This window comes from Lissotriton vulgaris, unplaced genomic scaffold (assembly GCF_964263255.1).
Source record: "Lissotriton vulgaris unplaced genomic scaffold, aLisVul1.2 SCAFFOLD_482, whole genome shotgun sequence".
NCBI lineage: Eukaryota > Metazoa > Chordata > Amphibia > Caudata > Salamandridae > Lissotriton > Lissotriton vulgaris.
The window spans coordinates 1,107,142-1,123,409 of NW_028251556.1; the positions used below are offsets into that span (position 1 = coordinate 1,107,142).

Consider the following 16,268-nt stretch of genomic DNA (forward strand, 5'->3'; position numbering starts at 1 on the left):
ATATAGTTGAAAATTCAACTAGAGGGTGAAATGTTAATATCGGTGAATGCTATGCCAACGTACACCATGATATATGCGTGCATAACAATGTCAATAAATTCAATGTCAATATATGCCATTATCTATGCACGTGTAGCAATGTTGAAACCAGTAAAAACAATGTCGATGTATGCTACAACAAATGTACACATAATCATGAGAATGTTGGTAAATAGGATATCCATGACCGTCATGTGTTATGTACACGTAAAAATTAATGCGTATCACTGCTGTTGAATTATTTTCGAGATGACCTTCCCATCAAGCTATGGTTCGAGATACGTAGCCAGACAGGCGACCCAAGCATACCAATTGATAGGTCACAGGTGGGGGTTACACTTAGCCCGAAGACAAACGCACAAACAGGGAGAACCCTAATCGATCCTGCAGATAGGCAGATACACCACAAACAGGTCCGAGGAGATTGGAAACAATAAAACATGTTTGCCCAAAGGCACGTATTCCCAAAATACCACAGTCAGATGCCACATATAGTTAGGAACATTCAGCCAATCAGAGCACTGTACGCACAGCACACGTAGTGATTCGCGCTCCCCATGCCGGACATCTAGACACATACAAGCTGGCCCCCACTAACTCTCCACAAGGTCAGGAGCCACCTGTTTTCCCTTATCAGATCAGCAACACTAGTGAGAAGTCACTGATGATTGTACTGCTGCTGTGTTTATTGCTCCTTAGTCCTCAATCATGTCTCCCAACAGCTCCATTATAACACATCCAAAAATCTTCTTTAGGTAAGTGTTCCTGCCTCTTCCAATGCTTTTGCTCATATTAAACACAAAAGATAAAAAATACAACCTACAAGTTGCAGTAAAACTACAATTCTAAATTCAATTGTTTGCCAGTCACAGCTTATCAAAACGCATTTTGAATATTCTGTATTTACTTTCAGGTTTATGACAGAAAGATTATACATAATGTCAAGGGCAATTTCTTACCATATGACAGTTTTCCAGCAAGGTTCTTATCATATGTTTCTCTGTTCCTAAAAGGAACACTTGGTAATGGATCATCCTATTGCTGCAGAACAATTCAACAGTCTATGCTGTACAGTAAATTATCCACGAAAATAAAGCCAGGGGAATGTGACTGCTGTGTGAATGGGCCATTTACATCAGGATACATACAATGAAAAAGTCCTCAGAGTACAACACAATCATTGCACCAGAATCATAGTTTATGACACAAAAAGGCTAAAACACTTTATTTGCAATTTCTTGTATACGGAGAACAGGTTCTGCTCCTCCGTGCCAGGTCTTTAAGTGGGATGATAGAGGTGGAGGGTTCTTTGCAAGGGATGTGACCACAGAAGTGTAACTCACAGACCTTTACAAGAGATATGACTTGTGTATTTGCAGGTGCAGCTAGAACCCTGTGCCTGGCACACCTGACCAGTTTTGAACTTGTAAAGACACATTATAAGGGTCATTTGCAAGGTATGGGAGAATGCAGCCATTTGTGTATGGTGCAGGGAATGTTTGTGGTAATATCATAGAACTCAACAGTAAAACAAGCAATGCCAATGCCAATCTGGCTTTACAAGAATTTTGTATGGCAATGTACAGCATTACAAATAAATGACATGGGAACAAGTATGCATTTAAATAAAACAAAGAACTGTAGAATAATACTGGTGGAGGTTAAAAGGTCAAGTGACAGGTGCTGAAGGTGCACCAAAGGCAAGCCTGTCCGTGTCTGGGCCACGCCCATTGCCAGGGACCCTAGCCGTCCAACCATTCACAGCTACTTCGCTGCTGAACTCGAAGCCCTGGAACCCAGAACAACTTCTACTTCGCTTCTCCTCGCTCAACGTTAGGGCCATTCACCTGCCACCACAGTCTCGTCACCTGCAGCACAGGACCTCCGGCCTTCACAGATGTCCATGCCACTCCCACTTCGCCGACCGCAAACCCCCCCCAGAACCTCTCCAAGGTATCCTGTTCAATGCCAGATCTGCGACGCGATCACTGACTTCATCGCTTCACTAGCCATCAAGTCTAAGCACTACATCTTCCTCAGAGACCTCAACTTCCACCTGGACAACCCCAGGGACACTAACTCCGCCCGCTTCCTGGAACCCATGAGCAACATCGGCATGACCCAGCTGGTCGCCAACCCCACACACATAGCAGGACACACACTGGACCAAATTTTCACTGCCAGCGACAGTCAAATACAGCCAGGACCGGCCACTCCATCGTCCACCTCAATATCACAGGATCACCATGTATCGCTACCAGCCCCGCCCCCCCAACACCTCCTTCTGCAGTTGGAACAAAGTAACACAGACCCAGTGGATTGATGTCCTCAACCCCACCTAGTCGTCCCCATCAAACAAGTTAGGACCCGCAGAGCCACCAAACAAGCCAGCTAATACACGCCAGAACTCAGGACAATGAAATGCAGATGCAAACAACTGGAGAGAAAATGACACACCATTGGAGACACCACAGACCAAGCCACTTTCAAGTCCGCTGTAAACAAATACCACCAGCTACTCAAAGAAGGACTCCCTGACAAACTGCATTGCAACAAGCGCCACACACACTAAGGAACTTTTCAGCAATATTTGATTTGATGCAGGATACTGCTTTGCTAGCCAAATGTGTTTTTTTAAACTGAATAATGTATGACGGAACCACGCATGCCACTACCAAGCAAGTCTTTACCACTACTATGACTTTTCCACGGACGCCTAAACAACAAAAATATGGGTTTTTGACAAGTATAAACCCTTGATATAATATAGCTAAAGGCATGCATGGTAAACGCATATTCGTGGTTATTTATATATATATAAATCATTAAATCCAATGACGTCCTCAACCTCCTTATGGTGATGAAGAGACACACGAACACCACTTCCTGTGATTCAAGGTTATTTTTTATTGTTTCTCATTTTCGTATGCAGTGCTCCCGCAACCTGCCATAACGCAAACTGGCCTTGATCACATGTAAGCTACACGCGAGATTTTGACAAATAAATACACACCCCATTCGTGTCACATGGTTTTGCATATGGACATAGAAAAAATACTGTAACATAAAAACCTACAGCAAACTGATTAGAAATTCAAAATAAAGTGCGATGTACCAAACAAAATACTGCAAATCTTTTCAACTTCTGTTGAACGTCACGAACATGATAACCCAAATGAGTACATGAATCATTATTTAAATGCAAATTAAACTGAATTGTGCAAAATATGCTGACAAAGTGCATGGCGTATTGGTACATGATGGCTTCCAGTGCAAAATACTGTTTTATCAGTGTTAAATGCATAGTGTGCAAAACATCGCCAATGTGCAAAATACGCAATCCTGAGTTTGCCACCTACTTCTGGGGCCTAAATGATGGTATATGGTTATCATTCATGACGAAAATTACAGTACACATGAAAAATATCAGTTCTTAAAAACCATGATAAAAATTGTTTGTGATGTAAAGTGCTAATAGTTACTATATAAAAAAAGAGAATATATATATAATTCAATAAGATTTAAACTATGGGAGATCTGATGGTAAGATGCAACTTCAGTATGACCATAAAAGGAGTGTATATCTGAAGACATATTTCATATAGTTCAGAGACAGCAACCAAGGACTGGACATCAGATCTACAAAGGAACAAGAAAGATTTGTTTATGTCACTATATGTGTCTAAAAGGATTTTTTCCATGTATATATATGCATAAACATATTTACCAATCTACTATATACATACAAGTTAAATGGAAGATGCAGATTAAAATATGTAAAACCCCTAAAGATGGAAAAACAAGGGGGGTGGGGGGGAACATAGATGGTCGGCCTTACAGTGCTATGCTGGGACAAATAGGACATACATTAATTAAAAAACGAATGCAGTACACTACAAATGTCTTATAAGAAATTCTGTCGGTCCTCTGTATTGTTAAGACCATTTGGAGCCTTACTGTCAAATTCAAGAATGTATGTTGACTCTAGCTGCCTAAGAAGTTTTTCTCTGTTACCACCTCTCTGCAGAGGCGGAACTGCATCAACAACAAAATAATTAAGACACTCCAAATTATTGGCATGTCTTTTTAAAATGTCGTGCCACCGGATAGCTAGAGTCATTATTGACAGTGGCCCGAATGTGCTGTAAAATACGGACATGTGCCTGTAATTTTGTGCTCCCAATATATGAGAGACCACACGGCAAGTTAAAACATATATAGCAAATTCTGTGCGACGTGTAAAATGTCCTGTAATTGGTCTCTCATTAGGGCTGAACGAAACTCTGTATTTTGTGTGGTTTATCCCAAATTTGCAGGCTCTACACATAGAACATCTAAAAAACCCATTCCTGGGTTTAAGCCAAGACCTCTTGTCTATCTCAAAGACACTGTCTGTTTTAAGATCCATTCTCATTGATTTAGCCTTTCTAAAGGCCACAGCCGGCCTATTGGTGAGTATTGGGGCCAGCACACCATCTGTTTGTAAAATTGGCCAATTTTTATTCATAATCCCCCTGATCTGTTTGTGCTGCTTATTAAAGGTAGTAATGAATCTGGGCGCCGATTGGACCAATGGTGTGCTGTAAGATGCAGATGACGTCTCTTTTGAATTGTTGTTTGTATTTAATAGATCCTCACGAGACCTAGTTTTGGCCTTAGTTTCTGCCCCATTGAGGACTTTCTCGCTGTACCCCCTCTTTTTGAATCTATCAATCAGATCAGCCGACCATTTCTCACATTCCTCAGTTTTACTGCAAATTCTCTTTACCCTTAGTAGTTCACCGTAAGGGATGTTGTTTATAGCGTGTTTGGGGTGGCTACTGGTTGCATGGAGGGTTATGTTACCCGCTGTTTTCTTCCTGTGCAGTGTAGTCTGAATGGTATTACCCTCAATGTAAACTGTGGTATCTAGGAACTCTACACTGGATTCACTAATTTGCGAGGTGAATTTTAGATTCAAAACATTATCATTCAGAATATTGATTAATTCCTGTGGACTAGCAATACTACCATCACAAATTAAAAACACATCATCAATGTATCTGTACCATTTCATCACATTGGAATTAAAAATTACACCATGCATGCCAGAGAGAACCTGCTCCTCCCACAAGCCAACATGTAAACATGCGTAGCTTGGGGAGAAGCAGGAACCCATAGCAACTCCACGTTTCTGTAAAAAAAGCTCTTTACCAAAACTGAAATAATTGTTAAAAAGACACAATTTGATCAGTTCTAAAAGCATCAGATTGTGGGGGTAAAAATTCAACGGTCTTGTTTCCAAAAAATGTTTGACCGTTGTCATGCCAATTTGATGGTCTATCCAGGCATCACATACAGGACAGCGTTCTCCATGAGAGATGCTCTGGTCAGAAACAGTCCGGAGGTCATCACCACGCAAAACTGGCTAGCTGACGTAAAGGGTTTTGTAAAGTGTCTGAGTTCCAGAGTTTGTAAGTTTGGCAAGAATTTGACCAGGGGTGAGTCGACCATCAGGCACATACTGCTTACTATTAAACACAGATTGACATGCAGGACAGAATTTGCTGTCTATATGCTTGAGTGCAAATGTGGACTACGCTACATTGGGAGCACTAAGCTCCAGGTACACCTCCGCATACTACAACACCTCAGGACTATAGTGAATAATGACCCAGGTTACCCTGTAGCGATACAAAAGGGGGTGGTGATGGACGGAGCATCTGAACCAATCAAACACTCACACCCAGTCAACAGATCTGGGTTTAATCGATCACCGTTCTTTAGCCCACTCTGCCACACCAGTTCAGACATGGCCATATGCAAATTAGTCTGACCCTGTGCCTCATGAGAACAGTCCAGCCCGAACTGCCAAGCCATGCCTTTCCTGGACTGGAAACAAGCTTCCGAGGACCGGTTTCTGGCATTTCAGCCGTCTTCAGCCCAGCTTGCTAGAATCCAGTGGCAAAGTGAGCAAGGAACTCACGTCTGAGCATACCCTGCCAACTTATGGCGAACAAAGCGGTACAAAAGGGGGTGGCTATGGACTGTTCCCATGAGGCCATTTTGTGCACTTTCTTTCTGGAGTGGAAGTTAAAAAAGAAATGCTCTGGGTCAGCTAAGGTATTTCACTATCTAGATGGCTTCTTATTTTTGGGGCCGCCAGATTCCCAGCTGTGGAATCTTTCCCATAACAGCTTCCCTGAGGTGCTTTCAACCTAGGCATGACTGGTCTACTGAAAGAGAAGACACTGAGTCTGATAACAAGATTGGTCTTCCAAAGTATCAAAATTGATATGCTGTAGGGTCTGTATAGGTTGCCCATTGATAAAGTAAAAGCTCTCCAGGACTCCAATAAGGGATTTTTAAAGGAAAGCAAGATAAATTGTCATTAGCTACAGATCTTGGCAACTCTGAATAATTTGCTCTGCGCATTATCCTCATAGGTCGGCCCTTCTTCAGGTTAATTATGCAGACAGTACGATTGTATGACCACCAACGTCAAATGTATTGTACTTACGTGCCCTTGTCCAATTGTAATTGCACTCCACCATAATCGTGATCGTTGGAGCACCTTATATTGTCTGAAAATCGTACACAATTTTTTTTTTTTTTAAATACATTGTGCAAACTATAAGGGGGACTCAAGGTGAAACGCCACAAGATAAGGTTATCCGCTGATATCAAGAAAGCCCTACTCATTTGATCTAATTGTGTTGAGGGTTTTAATGAGAGTGTTATCTGGCCATCCGCACCGTGTCTAATCTAGAATGTGGCTTGTACATCGATGTGTGGAACAGTGAAGGTTTTGGATCCTATGTCTGCCCAGCCCGGATCTCAACAACAAAGTAAACAGAACAGGGTGGCTGGACAGGGAAAATTGATATCACAGTTTACAGACACGCAGTCAATATGTAGTACGTGACCACGGGGTTTATGTCCCAAAACAAATTTATTTTCTTTTTGACTCAGTTTATCAAAATTTTAAAAACACAAAGACAAACGAAGAACTATCACGGCAGTGAATTCATGCGTACAATTTGTAGATATTGTACGCATGAATTCACTGCCGTGATAGTTCTTCGTTTGTCTTTGTGTTTTTGAAATTTTGATAAACTGAGTCAAAAAGAAAATAAATTTGTTTTGGGACATAAACCCCGTGGTCACGTAGTACATATTGACTGCGTGTCTGTAAACTGTGATATCAATTTTCCCTGTCCAGCCACCCTGTTCTGTTTACTTTGTACATCGATGTAGCAGGAAGTTTTGGCTTTGGAGCAATATTAGCCAATAAATGGAGTACCTAAACATGGTCCAGTTAGTGGTTCAAGTATGGCCTGGTGAAGAATGAGGCCTTTTTGGGGTTGTTTTCCATATTGATGACCTTGTGCGCCTGGATTGATTGCTTCCTCAATTACACTGTGGCCTTCTGATCATATAATATGGTTGTAGTGTAGTCGATAATTCAGCATTGCACTAATTGAAGAATGGTGTTGAGATTGCTAAAGGAAAGTTTGCTGGTATACTTAAGGAGTAGCATGTTGTTTAAAGCTAAATACGTTCCTGGTTTATTTAACAATGGTGCTGATGCTCTGCCTCCTTTCAAGATACAGGATTGTAGGTGCATCCCTCCAGAGGAAGAAGAGGAGACTAGCTCCTCTCTCAAGCATCTATGGGATTGTGGTGCAGTGTCCTGCCTGATCTCCTTGCTGCCAGCCCAGCCTCAAAAACCAGAACAGCCTATGAGAGGGCATTCCATCAATGTTTGGGTCTCATTGAGGGGCTTTCGGACTGACATTGCTAGGGACTTTCCTGACAAAACTAAAAGGGGAGGTATATCATCCGTAAGTGGCAGGCGACATATTGCAGCCCTGGCTTTCATTGCAAAAGGAGTAGGTGCACAGAGCTTGGTTGCCTCTTTTTTTTACATCAGACAGGCCTAAAGGAGTTGGGAAATGCCAGGGGTGAAGAGGAGGGATACTAGAAGCCCCATTGACATAGGCAAATTGCAAAAGCTGGGATCAGCACTGGTTGGGGTTTGCAAATCAGCTTTTGAGTCCATCCTTTTTAAGGCGGTATCCTGGCTCGCCTTTTATGGGGCTTTTTTTTAGAGTTGAGAAAATAATGGGTGGGTCAAAGCAGGACACAGAGGGTTGTTTGCATGCAGTAAACGTTAGTTGGGCTGGGAATTCATTGGTGATATCACTCAGCCACTTCATCACGGGCTGACCAGCTCATTGCCCTTCCGCATGGGCGAACAGCCATATTAAGACAAGGTACCCAGATAAAACCTGACATGGTTTCTAGTCATATTTTTCAAGAGTAAACAGCTATAGAGCTAGGTAGTATAACAATTATATTTTGACAAAATACTAAGCAACACAGAGACATCAACACTGCCGTATTTTCACAGAGTGCCCATAAATACCCTGAGAGAGGTCAGCATCATGAAAGAGGCAGAGCCCAGCCATATCCTGAGGAAGACCCAGTCATATCCTAGAAAGGGCCCAAAAATACCCTCACTGGGTGAAAGTTCATATTGAGACAGGATGCCAGACTATGCCTTAACAGGACACCCAGCCGAGACAGGCCGCCCATCCATATCCGTATAGTGTGGTCAACCTAAATGTTGACACACTGCACTATAATATTCTGGTGAACTGGGAGTCATGTTCGGCGATAGGCCCAGGAATCTCTGAAGAAAGTGCTGAGCCCCGACATGAGCCAGCCCTATTCGGGGAGAATACCCAGACAGATCATTGCTGGGGTACAACAGTATAGTTTGAAAGGAGTTGAGCTATATCTTGCTGTGGTGCCCAGATACATCACCACATGTGCCCATGGATATCTGGACAGAGTGGCCAGGAAATCTTTGTAAGCAGGTAGTTCTATCCTGACATGGGTGAAGCCTTATCTTGATAGAGGCTCAGCCTTATGCGAACAGTTTACACATGCGCATCTTGGCAAGAATCAGGACAATGCAGCCATATTGCAATGGTGTTCCCAACCATAAACCGGCAGAATGGTCAGCCATTACCTGATAGAGGCCCTGCCATATCCTGACAGTGCATCTTGCCTCATCCTGAGATGGCCCCGGTTAAATCCAGGCAGTGTGTCCATCTGTATTCTGACAGAGGGACAGTGGTTTCCTGACAGGAGCAATGCAATATTTCCTGTCTGAGTCTCCAGTCACACCTTAACAGGGCAATCAGCCATATGTTGAGACTGATCAAGCATTATCTGGACAAAACCACGAACAGGCAGCCATACCCTGACAGAGTGCCCTGCCACATCCTGACAAAGTATCAGATCATATCCAGCAAAGTGCCATACTGTGTCCTGACATATTAGCCAACCGTATCCTGCGACAGTCCAGCCAGACAGTGACCACATTCATCCTGGGAGGGGCTTAGCAATAAAGATGCCTGGATATCCAGGCATATGCAGACACGACTCACACCTAGACAAGGTATCCAGTATCCAGATAGGATGTCACCCCAACAGGATGACTAGCTTTATGGAGACAGGGCCAGATGAAACTTGTAAGGAGTCCATCAATCTACACAGTTTCCAGTGTTATCGTTACAGGGTTACCCAGCCATATCCTGACAGGACCAGTTCTATCCTGAAAGGAGTCTGCCAATATAAAGACTTATTATTTTGGATGGGGTCCAGCCACATCTTCACAGCTGCCCTGTAACATCAGGACAGATTTCCCATCCATGCCATGATAGTGGGGTCAAACAAACGCAAGGTGATAGACGTAATGTATGCAAACAGTCTGAACCACTGGTGATCGCTCCGGGCAGCATTCCAACCCATCCTTTTTCGACCACTGTACCACTCTAAACAGAGGCCGTCCTTATGCAAATCAGTGCTGTCCCCACTCTGTATGGAAACAGTCTGTCCCCAACTGCCAAACAAGCACACCCTCCAAAGGATACAAAAGGAAAATAAGGCCAATCTAGGTCATACTAGGCCTATTGGTGAAGTGTAGCTCAAGTCCTGTGACACAGGAAAGCAAGGAACTCTCTTTAGGGTATACCCTTATTAGAAGGGTCCAACATATCCTACCAGGGACGCAAGAAGTTTAATCTGACATCATGCAGTATCATAGCCTAGTGGGGGAGGGTCTGGCATATACTATACAAAGCTCTCCTCTATGTCATGACTGGGACCCACACATACATGACAAGGGACCCAATAGTGACGCCATAAGCAACAATGCCATCTCATGGCCAGGCTCCAGAGGTACTGTGACACGGGTCAAGAAATATCCCATCCAGAGACCCAGTCATGTAGTAACAGAGAAACAGCAATATTATGACGAAGGTCCAGTCATATCACTATAAAAGAGTCATGTCCTGACAGGTACCCTGCCATATCCTACCTGGTCAAAAACAATTGATGGACAGGATGTTGAACAATGTGAAACACTCACCCCAGTACACCTGCTCTCCATGGAAAAGTCCAACCCAAACTGCCAGGCCAGGTCCTCCCTAGGCCAGAAACAAGCATCCTCGGAGCGGTTTCGGGGTTTCACCCCTCACCAGCCAAGCTGGCTTGAATCCAGTGGCATGGAGAGCACGGGACCCACGTCTGGGCACACCCACCCCCCTCGGGGTGACAAATGCAAAAAAAGCAATTGATGGACAGGATGTTGGACAATGTCAAACATTCACCCCTGTACAGAGATCTGGGCCTTTACTACACTCACCATTAAGAGGCGACAGTTTACCCATCACGTTTTTTTCGGTGTTAGTTTACTGCACCTCCCCCTCCAGTCCAGAACTGAAACCTCCACTCATGCAGCCTGCTAAGCAACTACCTCCCGCCTACTATTCCAGTACCTGCAACACAGACAGCTTTCCCAATGAACCTTATTCCCATCATGCCCCCTTCCCAGTACATGGGTGAACATGTATGTCTGCAAGACAAGTGCACCTCAGTCCTGGCTTGCACCCACCTCTACTGTTTCAGACCCTAGCTAAAAGCACAGCTCTGCCCAATGGCCTAACGAAACTTGAGGGGGGCCCGCTGCAAAGTCCATGGAGGGGGCCCCTCTCCCTGTCCCACCACCTAACACTTGTGCTGGGGGAGCCCCCTGGAGCTCCCCTCGTGTATCCACTAACGACCCACACAGGGCACGGCTAGCAGACCTTTGCTGCCTCTGCCAATCAGTACTTTTAGTACTGGAGGGGCAACCTAGCTCTGCCCCTACATCTTCCAGTACTGGACCTCACGGACACCTGAGAGTGCACCTCTCTTCAGATCTACAGCTCCCCTGATGCCCCGGTTCTTGAGGCTGAGCACAGCTCTGTTGCTGCCCCTCGTGCCTGCCTGCCCTGCAGCACCCATGCTGCCCCAGTCCAGCGGCCCCTGGACACTCCTCCAGCGCACCTGGAGGAGCTGGGTGAGGTGGACAGAGAGCTCCTGCGGCCTTCGCACTCTTTAGGGCAGTGTGTTGGAGCCAGTTCGGGACAGGCCGTGCAAGCGAGCAGCACCCTGTAGCACGGCCATTAATTACCAGTTACGGAGGAGACAGTGGGGTGGGCGATCAGCCTGCACCAGTGGGCCGCCTAGCAAGCATGCCATGGGTCGAAACGTAGACTATCCCCATGTTCTTACTCCTATGGCCATTCAAGATTCATACAGCCTAATGAGGAGATATTGTTTTTTGTAATAAAACAGTGACAAATTAATTTCTTATGTGGCACCGAACTCTTGTTCACTTAATTCCTTCACAGCACTTCCCTTCCTTTTCCTATGTGGGCACTAGTACTTTGATGAAGCAAAAATAATTTTTCAGAAACTGTGTAACCATGAAATGGTTGTTGATATAGGTGCTTTGTGAATTAAAACATCGTAACCTCATTTGTTTCCTTTTTCAATTGTCTATCTAAATTTCTATATTGTATATATATTACTCTCTCAAGTCCGGGACCCCTCTGTCCATAACAAGGGCCCCGGTGCAAGCAAGAAAATTCCCGCCTTGGCTGCTATTTGGGTAGCAAATACAGCAATCATCAGGGTATTATTGGTCCCTCAGAGCTCTGTGCCTCGGTGCAGCCGCACCTGCTGCACCAATGGTTGCTATACCCCTGCCAGGGGGTCTGTCCACAGCTTCGCCCAATATTGGCACGGGTGAGAAGGCAAGAGCCTGCCCCTGGGGACTCAAAAGGGAGGCCTGAAGGAGCTGATTGGGCGATGCCCTTGCAGAGAAGTATGGCACGTGCACACATAAACCTCCATCTCACCTGCTTTGTTGTGGAAGGATCCAGCCTGCTGGAGCACCGCTGTGCCGGGGGTCCTTGTGGCAGTGAGGTTCAGTCCAGCCCCCGCCGTCCTTGGATGGGAGTACCGACGAAGGGTCCTTACGGCATTGACGACCATCCAAACCGACCGGCTGCCAGAGGGTGCGCGCCTCGATTGATTGCCTGAATCCAACTAGTCGTCGGTGAGCACAGCGCCGGTAGGTTGTTATGGCAACAGAGGACCCCCATCCAATCAGTTCTTGGTGGGTACGGCACCGGTGCAGTCGCACAACCCGTCTTTGTTGATTGTACTGCCTGGGGGGGACTTTGTTAAGGGAACCACCACCACACGGGAGGGTGTCCTTGCGGCAACTGGGTGCCCCAGCCTTCCCTCACTGTAACTGAGCTTATAAAGCGCCTGGTTACACTAGCCAGTGTGTCCCCGCGCTGTACCGCTGAGGAACCCATCCTGGCCTGTTCCTGTGTGGCACCCACTCCTGGGCACCCCAAGGTGAACCCAGGCATCCTTAGCGATTAGGGCCATTGTGGAGATTAAGCAAGCTATTGCCCAGAGTTGCAGACTGGTACCCATGATTAGAGTAGGCACCGTGGCGAGAATTATCGGGTCCGCAGACATGGAGCCCAAGACCCTGCCGCGACGGGAATTGAACCCTGGTCCCGGGTCAGATCTCTGCATCAGGGTCTGCCGCTCTAACCAGTGAGCCACACTTCTCCACTGAGTCCACTGACTGAGCCCCCGTGGTTGGTCCACATTGATGGAGTCAACCAAGCGTGTGGTGCCAAGCCCTGAGGTGAACCATGCCTATAGAGGTGCCCCTCCCCCCACCCCAACATGGCCCTCTCCAGTGGAGCACCCGATGGTCCATAAAGTGCCACCCTGCGCCCGGTGTACCGAGTGGGTGTAAGCATGATGTCACTGTCATCAACACTTGTGATTGGTCTGCGGCGAAAGGGGGATACATGGAATTATGTTGTACGTAGTGAAACGATATGAAAATTAAAATGCGCAGGCGCACCATTAGTGCGACGGGGGGGGTACACAGCTCGATGGGGTACAGCGGTCTATAGTACACTGGCTCAGCGCAGACAACTGAGATGCTTCCTGTACTACGTGATATGATGTGACGTGACGAAGGCCCACAATGCAATGGGCCGCGGGAAGCGAGGAAGACTCATAAGCACCACTCGGGTGGTAGCCCTTGCAGTATCCGGCTGTACAGCTCGGCGTTGGGTAGATTGCTGGCGCATGTCCTTCTTGGACAGGTGAGTGAGGGGGCTGTCTTTGCGGTCGTGTAACTGACTGTATTGGCTTATGGACCGAGTAGGTTCAGTCTGGATAGTGATCTGGATGCCCGGGCATCACCCAGACCCCTGCCGTGGATAACTGTTTGGCTGGGGTTTAGGTGACTCCAGGTGCGCACTTGCGGACGGAGGCAGGACAGGGTGGGTTACCCCTTCCTCCGGCCTGCAGGTAGTCCCGCTGTTGTTGCCACAGACCAGATTTGTTTCACAGGGGACAGCAGGGTTACAGGGCTTCTGTGATAGGGGAGGGGTGCTCAGTGGGACTCCTACTTCCCCCATATTGGGACACTAATTCAGGCTGGGCTCCACTACGTTGTTGGATTAGCTAACAAGGGTTATCTTACTGTCATTTATCTTACCTCCAACTCTGCAGGACACCACCACATTGGTGTCTGGAGCCGAAAAGACCGAATGGAATGAGTTTTCCCTCCAGATAGGCGAGTTGTGTTCTGGACTACTGACTCCCTATCTAGGGAATGATTTCAGTTTTACCACTAGTCTCTCTTTTAACCGTCGATTTAATTCAGTCACCCTTTTTTAATCATTCTAGGTTTGTTTCAATAGGGGATGTCCTTCACAAACCTTGCTTACTGACTAGATGGACAACTGTTATGAGGCTGTCGGGGTGATATGATCTGTCTGCTAGATCGATGTATCTAATGACTATGCACTGCTTTCATGTCATCCCCATATAGGTTATAACTAGGATTGGCGGGACTTCGTGCTCGCATCCATGAAGAGTGGTAGGTAGGAACCTCTTCACCCACCACATGTATATAGTTATGCACTAGGCCCTGATCAAATGCAATGGATCAGTATTGACCGCAATGCATGAAACATGTTGACCACATTGTGAGAGTTGAGCTTAGCTCCACTGGACCTTAGAGCCAGAGAGCAGCCACTCTGTTTAAGCAGGTGGATAACTACTCTAATAAAAAGTTTATTTGGATTGTCCAACATTTTAGAACGTCACTCACTTACATCACATCTACACTGGTTTTTAGGGCCCTCACACCCACAGCACCATACCGCAAGGAACAAAAGATCTCCGCCAAAGAACCCCTTTATGGTTAACAGTCGGGTATTGAAGCGCCGAACCGGACGAGGAGCAAGTCCATATGATGAAGCATGACACCTAGCTTGCTAGGTGTGTGAGGACTCTAGTTCCGAAAAGGAGGATTTCCCTCCTGCTGCCTCTGTAACTCGTTGTCCGCCTTAGAGAACAGCAAACTTTTCAAAGTACCTTTTTGGAACAACTCTAAACTTTCTACTATAATCTTTTTTTTTCCGTTCGTGCAGAGCCCTTTTGCAAGTAATTTCGCCCGTAAACGAGGGGTACAATTTCTTAGATACTCTCGCTCCCATGCTATTAAATATCGGGCACATACCCCAGTTAGGGCCCTGGGCTCACTGTGCCACTGGAAACAAGCTATCCTGTCTGAAGAGGGGTGAAACCCCAAAACCGGTCCTAGGATGCTTGTTTCCGTTCCAGGGAGGACCTGGCTTGGCAGTTCGGGCTGGACTGTACCCATGAGGCACAGGGCCAAGACTGATTTGCATATGGCCAAGTCTAAACTGGGGTGGCTGGGTGAGCAAAAGAACGATGGATTTAACCCAGATCTCTTGTCTGGGGGTCATTTCTTCTTCTCTCTCTGCGCCCCAAAAATACTTTAAAAAAAAACTTTAATAAGCATGGCGCCGTCTTCACGGACACCGCACTATGCAATGCAATAGGTGTTGCTTTTGGTATTGTAAATAAAAATGCCTTTCAATTTTTTTAAGGCATTGCCATTTACAATATCAATAGCTCAAAATAATGTAATTGCGAGACCTATTGCATTGTAAATGCTGTTTTAATGGTTGTCTCAACAAATTCTCCATTGTGCTTAGTTTGGCATCTCAACAACAGTCACTTTGCCTACATGCAGCTCTGTACTATGCTTGCAGTACCTTCTCCTCGGAGTTAAAGTTTCGATAGTCTTCTCATGTCTGTGTTTATATCGGTCTCACAAGGTAGCTGCCTTCAGAGCCTGGCATTACTATGGCATTGCTTACATTTTAAGATTGAGAAATATTTTTACTTTTAGACAGTGTTTTTATTAACCCCTTCGATGCTGATGACGAGCTCAGCTCGTCATGTTACGCGGTATTTTTAAAAATGCCGCACAGCGCAAAAATCACTGCAGCAGCGATGCGGTTAATGACCAGGGAACAGCAGCAACCCCAACAGTAACGTTTTTGCAATAAACATGACAAAACAAACATTCACAAAGCCAAAAGGCTGGCAGCCAGCACTGTACCTATTGGGTTTCTCAATGCTTGTTCTCTATTGTTTCTGTAGTCACCTCTTAACTGGCCTTCGTACATGATTTTAAGTCTTGCACAGAGATAGCTGTACCTGTCTTGCCAGCCTCTTGTAATCAAGCAATGTACAAGTAAAAAATACATATAGATAGTGAAAATCTTCATCAATTGGTCTATTGTTCTCTCATTCATATTTTGCTTCTGCTACAGCATACAACATAGTAGAATCAGTCAGCCCACTTCAGCCTCATTCAACGGCCCAATATGAAGCATTCGGATCACTGAAATAATATCGAGGGACAAAATATCGACTTGCCAAAATATCGTGGACAAAATATCGACAGTCAAAATATCGAGTTTGTATCTACA

The 16,268-nt window shown here is 45.6% G+C and overlaps 1 protein-coding gene across 1 annotated transcript in view; it reads right to left on the reverse strand.

The window, feature by feature from the left end:
* Window positions 1-2,927: 2,927 nt before the first annotated feature.
* The window catches only part of LOC147662849 (E3 ubiquitin-protein ligase TRIM11-like), a gene marked incomplete at its 5' end in the record, with an annotated part of 152,691 nt that continues 139,350 nt past the window's right edge, over window positions 2,928-16,268 (reverse strand). Inside the window, one exon of the mRNA XM_086950858.1 lies at window positions 2,928-3,678. The remainder of the gene's footprint in view (window positions 3,679-16,268) is intronic.